This window comes from Triticum urartu, unplaced genomic scaffold, assembly GCF_056163025.1.
Source record: "Triticum urartu cultivar PI428250 unplaced genomic scaffold, HENAU_Tu73 scaffold117, whole genome shotgun sequence".
Lineage (NCBI taxonomy): Eukaryota > Viridiplantae > Streptophyta > Magnoliopsida > Poales > Poaceae > Triticum > Triticum urartu.
In genome coordinates this window covers 41,371-49,776 of record NW_028259634.1, presented here as the reverse complement: position 1 = coordinate 49,776, position 8,406 = coordinate 41,371, and the positions used below count along the sequence as shown (strand labels likewise).

Genomic DNA, 8,406 nt, shown 5'->3' with positions numbered 1-8,406 from the left:
GCACGCCGCGCAAAAAAATTTTAAAAAGGGAATGCAACACGAGGACTTCCCAGGAGGTCACCCATCCTAGTACTACTCTCGCCCAAGCACGCTTAACTTCGGAGTTCTGATGGGATCCGGTGCTTTAGTGCTGGTATGATCGCATCCGACATGTTACCCCCGTCTTCGTCCCTTATGCTTGCCCCTCCCAGCTCCACTACAAAGACGATCGTACTTTGCTTTCCCCGCCGCTACACGCGTGAATAATGACCAACGAGCTAAAACTTACCGCAAACGTGCAAAATAATAAAACGTGGTAAATATATGTCGCGGCCGTGAGCTTTCTTTTGCACGCCGCGCAAAAAAATTTTAAAAAGGGAATGCAACACGAGGACTTCCCAGGAGGTCACCCATCCTAGTACTACTCTCGCCCAAGCACGCTTAACTTCGGAGTTCTGATGGGATCCGGTGCTTTAGTGCTGGTATGATCGCATCCGACATGTTACCCCCGTCTTCGTCCCTTATGCTTGCCCCTCCCAGCTCCACTACAAAGACGATCGTACTTTGCTTTCCCCGCCGCTACACGCGTGAATAATGACCAACGAGCTAAAACTTACCGCAAACGTGCAAAATAATAAAACGTGGTAAATATATGTCGCGGCCGTGAGCTTTCTTTTGCACGCCGCGCAAAAAAATTTTAAAAAGGGAATGCAACACGAGGACTTCCCAGGAGGTCACCCATCCTAGTACTACTCTCGCCCAAGCACGCTTAACTTCGGAGTTCTGATGGGATCCGGTGCTTTAGTGCTGGTATGATCGCATCCGACATGTTACCCCCGTCTTCGTCCCTTATGCTTGCCCCTCCCAGCTCCACTACAAAGACGATCGTACTTTGCTTTCCCCGCCGCTACACGCGTGAATAATGACCAACGAGCTAAAACTTACCGCAAACGTGCAAAATAATAAAACGTGGTAAATATATGTCGCGGCCGTGAGCTTTCTTTTGCACGCCGCGCAAAAAAATTTTAAAAAGGGAATGCAACACGAGGACTTCCCAGGAGGTCACCCATCCTAGTACTACTCTCGCCCAAGCACGCTTAACTTCGGAGTTCTGATGGGATCCGGTGCTTTAGTGCTGGTATGATCGCATCCGACATGTTACCCCCGTCTTCGTCCCTTATGCTTGCCCCTCCCAGCTCCACTACAAAGACGATCGTACTTTGCTTTCCCCGCCGCTACACGCGTGAATAATGACCAACGAGCTAAAACTTACCGCAAACGTGCAAAATAATAAAACGTGGTAAATATATGTCGCGGCCGTGAGCTTTCTTTTGCACGCCGCGCAAAAAAATTTTAAAAAGGGAATGCAACACGAGGACTTCCCAGGAGGTCACCCATCCTAGTACTACTCTCGCCCAAGCACGCTTAACTTCGGAGTTCTGATGGGATCCGGTGCTTTAGTGCTGGTATGATCGCATCCGACATGTTACCCCCGTCTTCGTCCCTTATGCTTGCCCCTCCCAGCTCCACTACAAAGACGATCGTACTTTGCTTTCCCCGCCGCTACACGCGTGAATAATGACCAACGAGCTAAAACTTACCGCAAACGTGCAAAATAATAAAACGTGGTAAATATATGTCGCGGCCGTGAGCTTTCTTTTGCACGCCGCGCAAAAAAATTTTAAAAAGGGAATGCAACACGAGGACTTCCCAGGAGGTCACCCATCCTAGTACTACTCTCGCCCAAGCACGCTTAACTTCGGAGTTCTGATGGGATCCGGTGCTTTAGTGCTGGTATGATCGCATCCGACATGTTACCCCCGTCTTCGTCCCTTATGCTTGCCCCTCCCAGCTCCACTACAAAGACGATCGTACTTTGCTTTCCCCGCCGCTACACGCGTGAATAATGACCAACGAGCTAAAACTTACCGCAAACGTGCAAAATAATAAAACGTGGTAAATATATGTCGCGGCCGTGAGCTTTCTTTTGCACGCCGCGCAAAAAAATTTTAAAAAGGGAATGCAACACGAGGACTTCCCAGGAGGTCACCCATCCTAGTACTACTCTCGCCCAAGCACGCTTAACTTCGGAGTTCTGATGGGATCCGGTGCTTTAGTGCTGGTATGATCGCATCCGACATGTTACCCCCGTCTTCGTCCCTTATGCTTGCCCCTCCCAGCTCCACTACAAAGACGATCGTACTTTGCTTTCCCCGCCGCTACACGCGTGAATAATGACCAACGAGCTAAAACTTACCGCAAACGTGCAAAATAATAAAACGTGGTAAATATATGTCGCGGCCGTGAGCTTTCTTTTGCACGCCGCGCAAAAAAATTTTAAAAAGGGAATGCAACACGAGGACTTCCCAGGAGGTCACCCATCCTAGTACTACTCTCGCCCAAGCACGCTTAACTTCGGAGTTCTGATGGGATCCGGTGCTTTAGTGCTGGTATGATCGCATCCGACATGTTACCCCCGTCTTCGTCCCTTATGCTTGCCCCTCCCAGCTCCACTACAAAGACGATCGTACTTTGCTTTCCCCGCCGCTACACGCGTGAATAATGACCAACGAGCTAAAACTTACCGCAAACGTGCAAAATAATAAAACGTGGTAAATATATGTCGCGGCCGTGAGCTTTCTTTTGCACGCCGCGCAAAAAAATTTTAAAAAGGGAATGCAACACGAGGACTTCCCAGGAGGTCACCCATCCTAGTACTACTCTCGCCCAAGCACGCTTAACTTCGGAGTTCTGATGGGATCCGGTGCTTTAGTGCTGGTATGATCGCATCCGACATGTTACCCCCGTCTTCGTCCCTTATGCTTGCCCCTCCCAGCTCCACTACAAAGACGATCGTACTTTGCTTTCCCCGCCGCTACACGCGTGAATAATGACCAACGAGCTAAAACTTACCGCAAACGTGCAAAATAATAAAACGTGGTAAATATATGTCGCGGCCGTGAGCTTTCTTTTGCACGCCGCGCAAAAAAATTTTAAAAAGGGAATGCAACACGAGGACTTCCCAGGAGGTCACCCATCCTAGTACTACTCTCGCCCAAGCACGCTTAACTTCGGAGTTCTGATGGGATCCGGTGCTTTAGTGCTGGTATGATCGCATCCGACATGTTACCCCCGTCTTCGTCCCTTATGCTTGCCCCTCCCAGCTCCACTACAAAGACGATCGTACTTTGCTTTCCCCGCCGCTACACGCGTGAATAATGACCAACGAGCTAAAACTTACCGCAAACGTGCAAAATAATAAAACGTGGTAAATATATGTCGCGGCCGTGAGCTTTCTTTTGCACGCCGCGCAAAAAAATTTTAAAAAGGGAATGCAACACGAGGACTTCCCAGGAGGTCACCCATCCTAGTACTACTCTCGCCCAAGCACGCTTAACTTCGGAGTTCTGATGGGATCCGGTGCTTTAGTGCTGGTATGATCGCATCCGACATGTTACCCCCGTCTTCGTCCCTTATGCTTGCCCCTCCCAGCTCCACTACAAAGACGATCGTACTTTGCTTTCCCCGCCGCTACACGCGTGAATAATGACCAACGAGCTAAAACTTACCGCAAACGTGCAAAATAATAAAACGTGGTAAATATATGTCGCGGCCGTGAGCTTTCTTTTGCACGCCGCGCAAAAAAATTTTAAAAAGGGAATGCAACACGAGGACTTCCCAGGAGGTCACCCATCCTAGTACTACTCTCGCCCAAGCACGCTTAACTTCGGAGTTCTGATGGGATCCGGTGCTTTAGTGCTGGTATGATCGCATCCGACATGTTACCCCCGTCTTCGTCCCTTATGCTTGCCCCTCCCAGCTCCACTACAAAGACGATCGTACTTTGCTTTCCCCGCCGCTACACGCGTGAATAATGACCAACGAGCTAAAACTTACCGCAAACGTGCAAAATAATAAAACGTGGTAAATATATGTCGCGGCCGTGAGCTTTCTTTTGCACGCCGCGCAAAAAAATTTTAAAAAGGGAATGCAACACGAGGACTTCCCAGGAGGTCACCCATCCTAGTACTACTCTCGCCCAAGCACGCTTAACTTCGGAGTTCTGATGGGATCCGGTGCTTTAGTGCTGGTATGATCGCATCCGACATGTTACCCCCGTCTTCGTCCCTTATGCTTGCCCCTCCCAGCTCCACTACAAAGACGATCGTACTTTGCTTTCCCCGCCGCTACACGCGTGAATAATGACCAACGAGCTAAAACTTACCGCAAACGTGCAAAATAATAAAACGTGGTAAATATATGTCGCGGCCGTGAGCTTTCTTTTGCACGCCGCGCAAAAAAATTTTAAAAAGGGAATGCAACACGAGGACTTCCCAGGAGGTCACCCATCCTAGTACTACTCTCGCCCAAGCACGCTTAACTTCGGAGTTCTGATGGGATCCGGTGCTTTAGTGCTGGTATGATCGCATCCGACATGTTACCCCCGTCTTCGTCCCTTATGCTTGCCCCTCCCAGCTCCACTACAAAGACGATCGTACTTTGCTTTCCCCGCCGCTACACGCGTGAATAATGACCAACGAGCTAAAACTTACCGCAAACGTGCAAAATAATAAAACGTGGTAAATATATGTCGCGGCCGTGAGCTTTCTTTTGCACGCCGCGCAAAAAAATTTTAAAAAGGGAATGCAACACGAGGACTTCCCAGGAGGTCACCCATCCTAGTACTACTCTCGCCCAAGCACGCTTAACTTCGGAGTTCTGATGGGATCCGGTGCTTTAGTGCTGGTATGATCGCATCCGACATGTTACCCCCGTCTTCGTCCCTTATGCTTGCCCCTCCCAGCTCCACTACAAAGACGATCGTACTTTGCTTTCCCCGCCGCTACACGCGTGAATAATGACCAACGAGCTAAAACTTACCGCAAACGTGCAAAATAATAAAACGTGGTAAATATATGTCGCGGCCGTGAGCTTTCTTTTGCACGCCGCGCAAAAAAATTTTAAAAAGGGAATGCAACACGAGGACTTCCCAGGAGGTCACCCATCCTAGTACTACTCTCGCCCAAGCACGCTTAACTTCGGAGTTCTGATGGGATCCGGTGCTTTAGTGCTGGTATGATCGCATCCGACATGTTACCCCCGTCTTCGTCCCTTATGCTTGCCCCTCCCAGCTCCACTACAAAGACGATCGTACTTTGCTTTCCCCGCCGCTACACGCGTGAATAATGACCAACGAGCTAAAACTTACCGCAAACGTGCAAAATAATAAAACGTGGTAAATATATGTCGCGGCCGTGAGCTTTCTTTTGCACGCCGCGCAAAAAAATTTTAAAAAGGGAATGCAACACGAGGACTTCCCAGGAGGTCACCCATCCTAGTACTACTCTCGCCCAAGCACGCTTAACTTCGGAGTTCTGATGGGATCCGGTGCTTTAGTGCTGGTATGATCGCATCCGACATGTTACCCCCGTCTTCGTCCCTTATGCTTGCCCCTCCCAGCTCCACTACAAAGACGATCGTACTTTGCTTTCCCCGCCGCTACACGCGTGAATAATGACCAACGAGCTAAAACTTACCGCAAACGTGCAAAATAATAAAACGTGGTAAATATATGTCGCGGCCGTGAGCTTTCTTTTGCACGCCGCGCAAAAAAATTTTAAAAAGGGAATGCAACACGAGGACTTCCCAGGAGGTCACCCATCCTAGTACTACTCTCGCCCAAGCACGCTTAACTTCGGAGTTCTGATGGGATCCGGTGCTTTAGTGCTGGTATGATCGCATCCGACATGTTACCCCCGTCTTCGTCCCTTATGCTTGCCCCTCCCAGCTCCACTACAAAGACGATCGTACTTTGCTTTCCCCGCCGCTACACGCGTGAATAATGACCAACGAGCTAAAACTTACCGCAAACGTGCAAAATAATAAAACGTGGTAAATATATGTCGCGGCCGTGAGCTTTCTTTTGCACGCCGCGCAAAAAAATTTTAAAAAGGGAATGCAACACGAGGACTTCCCAGGAGGTCACCCATCCTAGTACTACTCTCGCCCAAGCACGCTTAACTTCGGAGTTCTGATGGGATCCGGTGCTTTAGTGCTGGTATGATCGCATCCGACATGTTACCCCCGTCTTCGTCCCTTATGCTTGCCCCTCCCAGCTCCACTACAAAGACGATCGTACTTTGCTTTCCCCGCCGCTACACGCGTGAATAATGACCAACGAGCTAAAACTTACCGCAAACGTGCAAAATAATAAAACGTGGTAAATATATGTCGCGGCCGTGAGCTTTCTTTTGCACGCCGCGCAAAAAAATTTTAAAAAGGGAATGCAACACGAGGACTTCCCAGGAGGTCACCCATCCTAGTACTACTCTCGCCCAAGCACGCTTAACTTCGGAGTTCTGATGGGATCCGGTGCTTTAGTGCTGGTATGATCGCATCCGACATGTTACCCCCGTCTTCGTCCCTTATGCTTGCCCCTCCCAGCTCCACTACAAAGACGATCGTACTTTGCTTTCCCCGCCGCTACACGCGTGAATAATGACCAACGAGCTAAAACTTACCGCAAACGTGCAAAATAATAAAACGTGGTAAATATATGTCGCGGCCGTGAGCTTTCTTTTGCACGCCGCGCAAAAAAATTTTAAAAAGGGAATGCAACACGAGGACTTCCCAGGAGGTCACCCATCCTAGTACTACTCTCGCCCAAGCACGCTTAACTTCGGAGTTCTGATGGGATCCGGTGCTTTAGTGCTGGTATGATCGCATCCGACATGTTACCCCCGTCTTCGTCCCTTATGCTTGCCCCTCCCAGCTCCACTACAAAGACGATCGTACTTTGCTTTCCCCGCCGCTACACGCGTGAATAATGACCAACGAGCTAAAACTTACCGCAAACGTGCAAAATAATAAAACGTGGTAAATATATGTCGCGGCCGTGAGCTTTCTTTTGCACGCCGCGCAAAAAAATTTTAAAAAGGGAATGCAACACGAGGACTTCCCAGGAGGTCACCCATCCTAGTACTACTCTCGCCCAAGCACGCTTAACTTCGGAGTTCTGATGGGATCCGGTGCTTTAGTGCTGGTATGATCGCATCCGACATGTTACCCCCGTCTTCGTCCCTTATGCTTGCCCCTCCCAGCTCCACTACAAAGACGATCGTACTTTGCTTTCCCCGCCGCTACACGCGTGAATAATGACCAACGAGCTAAAACTTACCGCAAACGTGCAAAATAATAAAACGTGGTAAATATATGTCGCGGCCGTGAGCTTTCTTTTGCACGCCGCGCAAAAAAATTTTAAAAAGGGAATGCAACACGAGGACTTCCCAGGAGGTCACCCATCCTAGTACTACTCTCGCCCAAGCACGCTTAACTTCGGAGTTCTGATGGGATCCGGTGCTTTAGTGCTGGTATGATCGCATCCGACATGTTACCCCCGTCTTCGTCCCTTATGCTTGCCCCTCCCAGCTCCACTACAAAGACGATCGTACTTTGCTTTCCCCGCCGCTACACGCGTGAATAATGACCAACGAGCTAAAACTTACCGCAAACGTGCAAAATAATAAAACGTGGTAAATATATGTCGCGGCCGTGAGCTTTCTTTTGCACGCCGCGCAAAAAAATTTTAAAAAGGGAATGCAACACGAGGACTTCCCAGGAGGTCACCCATCCTAGTACTACTCTCGCCCAAGCACGCTTAACTTCGGAGTTCTGATGGGATCCGGTGCTTTAGTGCTGGTATGATCGCATCCGACATGTTACCCCCGTCTTCGTCCCTTATGCTTGCCCCTCCCAGCTCCACTACAAAGACGATCGTACTTTGCTTTCCCCGCCGCTACACGCGTGAATAATGACCAACGAGCTAAAACTTACCGCAAACGTGCAAAATAATAAAACGTGGTAAATATATGTCGCGGCCGTGAGCTTTCTTTTGCACGCCGCGCAAAAAAATTTTAAAAAGGGAATGCAACACGAGGACTTCCCAGGAGGTCACCCATCCTAGTACTTCTCTCGCCCAAGCACGCTTAACTTCGGAGTTCTGATGGGATCCGGTGCTTTAGTGCTGGTATGATCGCATCCGACATGTTACCCCCGTCTTCGTCCCTTATGCTTGCCCCTCCCAGCTCCACTACAAAGACGATCGTACTTTGCTTTCCCCGCCGCTACACGCGTGAATAATGACCAACGAGCTAAAACTTACCGCAAACGTGCAAAATAATAAAACGTGGTAAATATATGTCGCGGCCGTGAGCTTTCTTTTGCACGCCGCGCAAAAAAATTTTAAAAAGGGAATGCAACACGAGGACTTCCCAGGAGGTCACCCATCCTAGTACTACTCTCGCCCAAGCACGCTTAACTTCGGAGTTCTGATGGGATCCGGTGCTTTAGTGCTGGTATGATCGCATCCGACATGTTACCCCCGTCTTCGTCCCTTATGCTTGCCCCTCCCAGCTCCACTACAAAGAC

The 8,406-nt window shown here is 49.5% G+C and overlaps 26 non-coding genes across 26 annotated transcripts; all 26 read right to left on the bottom strand.

Annotated features, from left to right (window-relative positions):
* Positions 1 to 28: 28 nt before the first annotated feature.
* LOC147954836 (5S ribosomal RNA) lies at positions 29 to 147 on the bottom strand. Its single transcript, XR_015613602.1, has one exon. It is a non-coding gene; the product is annotated as a 5S ribosomal RNA (ribosomal RNA).
* A 209-nt stretch (positions 148 to 356) lies between these two features.
* On the bottom strand, positions 357 to 475 carry LOC147954835 (5S ribosomal RNA). The gene has a single exon (XR_015613601.1). It is a non-coding gene; the product is annotated as a 5S ribosomal RNA (ribosomal RNA).
* A 209-nt stretch (positions 476 to 684) lies between these two features.
* On the bottom strand, positions 685 to 803 carry LOC147954834 (5S ribosomal RNA). The gene has a single exon (XR_015613600.1). It is a non-coding gene; the product is annotated as a 5S ribosomal RNA (ribosomal RNA).
* A 209-nt stretch (positions 804 to 1,012) lies between these two features.
* On the bottom strand, positions 1,013 to 1,131 carry LOC147954833 (5S ribosomal RNA). The gene has a single exon (XR_015613599.1). It is a non-coding gene; the product is annotated as a 5S ribosomal RNA (ribosomal RNA).
* Positions 1,132 to 1,340: 209 nt separating this feature from the next.
* Positions 1,341 to 1,459, bottom strand: LOC147954832 (5S ribosomal RNA). The gene has a single exon (XR_015613597.1). It is a non-coding gene; the product is annotated as a 5S ribosomal RNA (ribosomal RNA).
* Positions 1,460 to 1,668: 209 nt separating this feature from the next.
* LOC147954831 (5S ribosomal RNA) lies at positions 1,669 to 1,787 on the bottom strand. The gene has a single exon (XR_015613596.1). It is a non-coding gene; the product is annotated as a 5S ribosomal RNA (ribosomal RNA).
* Positions 1,788 to 1,996: 209 nt separating this feature from the next.
* LOC147954830 (5S ribosomal RNA) lies at positions 1,997 to 2,115 on the bottom strand. The gene has a single exon (XR_015613595.1). It is a non-coding gene; the product is annotated as a 5S ribosomal RNA (ribosomal RNA).
* Positions 2,116 to 2,324: 209 nt separating this feature from the next.
* LOC147954829 (5S ribosomal RNA) lies at positions 2,325 to 2,443 on the bottom strand. Its single transcript, XR_015613594.1, has one exon. It is a non-coding gene; the product is annotated as a 5S ribosomal RNA (ribosomal RNA).
* Positions 2,444 to 2,652: 209 nt separating this feature from the next.
* Positions 2,653 to 2,771, bottom strand: LOC147954828 (5S ribosomal RNA). The gene has a single exon (XR_015613593.1). It is a non-coding gene; the product is annotated as a 5S ribosomal RNA (ribosomal RNA).
* A 209-nt stretch (positions 2,772 to 2,980) lies between these two features.
* On the bottom strand, positions 2,981 to 3,099 carry LOC147954827 (5S ribosomal RNA). Its single transcript, XR_015613592.1, has one exon. It is a non-coding gene; the product is annotated as a 5S ribosomal RNA (ribosomal RNA).
* A 209-nt stretch (positions 3,100 to 3,308) lies between these two features.
* On the bottom strand, positions 3,309 to 3,427 carry LOC147954826 (5S ribosomal RNA). Its single transcript, XR_015613591.1, has one exon. It is a non-coding gene; the product is annotated as a 5S ribosomal RNA (ribosomal RNA).
* Positions 3,428 to 3,636: 209 nt separating this feature from the next.
* LOC147954825 (5S ribosomal RNA) lies at positions 3,637 to 3,755 on the bottom strand. The gene has a single exon (XR_015613590.1). It is a non-coding gene; the product is annotated as a 5S ribosomal RNA (ribosomal RNA).
* A 209-nt stretch (positions 3,756 to 3,964) lies between these two features.
* Positions 3,965 to 4,083, bottom strand: LOC147954824 (5S ribosomal RNA). The gene has a single exon (XR_015613589.1). It is a non-coding gene; the product is annotated as a 5S ribosomal RNA (ribosomal RNA).
* Positions 4,084 to 4,292: 209 nt separating this feature from the next.
* On the bottom strand, positions 4,293 to 4,411 carry LOC147954823 (5S ribosomal RNA). The gene has a single exon (XR_015613588.1). It is a non-coding gene; the product is annotated as a 5S ribosomal RNA (ribosomal RNA).
* A 209-nt stretch (positions 4,412 to 4,620) lies between these two features.
* Positions 4,621 to 4,739, bottom strand: LOC147954822 (5S ribosomal RNA). Its single transcript, XR_015613586.1, has one exon. It is a non-coding gene; the product is annotated as a 5S ribosomal RNA (ribosomal RNA).
* Positions 4,740 to 4,948: 209 nt separating this feature from the next.
* LOC147954821 (5S ribosomal RNA) lies at positions 4,949 to 5,067 on the bottom strand. The gene has a single exon (XR_015613585.1). It is a non-coding gene; the product is annotated as a 5S ribosomal RNA (ribosomal RNA).
* A 209-nt stretch (positions 5,068 to 5,276) lies between these two features.
* LOC147954820 (5S ribosomal RNA) lies at positions 5,277 to 5,395 on the bottom strand. Its single transcript, XR_015613584.1, has one exon. It is a non-coding gene; the product is annotated as a 5S ribosomal RNA (ribosomal RNA).
* A 209-nt stretch (positions 5,396 to 5,604) lies between these two features.
* Positions 5,605 to 5,723, bottom strand: LOC147954819 (5S ribosomal RNA). Its single transcript, XR_015613583.1, has one exon. It is a non-coding gene; the product is annotated as a 5S ribosomal RNA (ribosomal RNA).
* A 209-nt stretch (positions 5,724 to 5,932) lies between these two features.
* Positions 5,933 to 6,051, bottom strand: LOC147954818 (5S ribosomal RNA). Its single transcript, XR_015613582.1, has one exon. It is a non-coding gene; the product is annotated as a 5S ribosomal RNA (ribosomal RNA).
* A 209-nt stretch (positions 6,052 to 6,260) lies between these two features.
* On the bottom strand, positions 6,261 to 6,379 carry LOC147954817 (5S ribosomal RNA). The gene has a single exon (XR_015613581.1). It is a non-coding gene; the product is annotated as a 5S ribosomal RNA (ribosomal RNA).
* Positions 6,380 to 6,588: 209 nt separating this feature from the next.
* LOC147954816 (5S ribosomal RNA) lies at positions 6,589 to 6,707 on the bottom strand. The gene has a single exon (XR_015613580.1). It is a non-coding gene; the product is annotated as a 5S ribosomal RNA (ribosomal RNA).
* A 209-nt stretch (positions 6,708 to 6,916) lies between these two features.
* Positions 6,917 to 7,035, bottom strand: LOC147954815 (5S ribosomal RNA). Its single transcript, XR_015613579.1, has one exon. It is a non-coding gene; the product is annotated as a 5S ribosomal RNA (ribosomal RNA).
* A 209-nt stretch (positions 7,036 to 7,244) lies between these two features.
* LOC147954814 (5S ribosomal RNA) lies at positions 7,245 to 7,363 on the bottom strand. Its single transcript, XR_015613578.1, has one exon. It is a non-coding gene; the product is annotated as a 5S ribosomal RNA (ribosomal RNA).
* A 209-nt stretch (positions 7,364 to 7,572) lies between these two features.
* On the bottom strand, positions 7,573 to 7,691 carry LOC147954813 (5S ribosomal RNA). Its single transcript, XR_015613577.1, has one exon. It is a non-coding gene; the product is annotated as a 5S ribosomal RNA (ribosomal RNA).
* Positions 7,692 to 7,900: 209 nt separating this feature from the next.
* Positions 7,901 to 8,019, bottom strand: LOC147954812 (5S ribosomal RNA). The gene has a single exon (XR_015613603.1). It is a non-coding gene; the product is annotated as a 5S ribosomal RNA (ribosomal RNA).
* A 209-nt stretch (positions 8,020 to 8,228) lies between these two features.
* Positions 8,229 to 8,347, bottom strand: LOC147954811 (5S ribosomal RNA). Its single transcript, XR_015613575.1, has one exon. It is a non-coding gene; the product is annotated as a 5S ribosomal RNA (ribosomal RNA).
* Between the last annotated feature and the right edge of the window lie 59 nt (positions 8,348 to 8,406).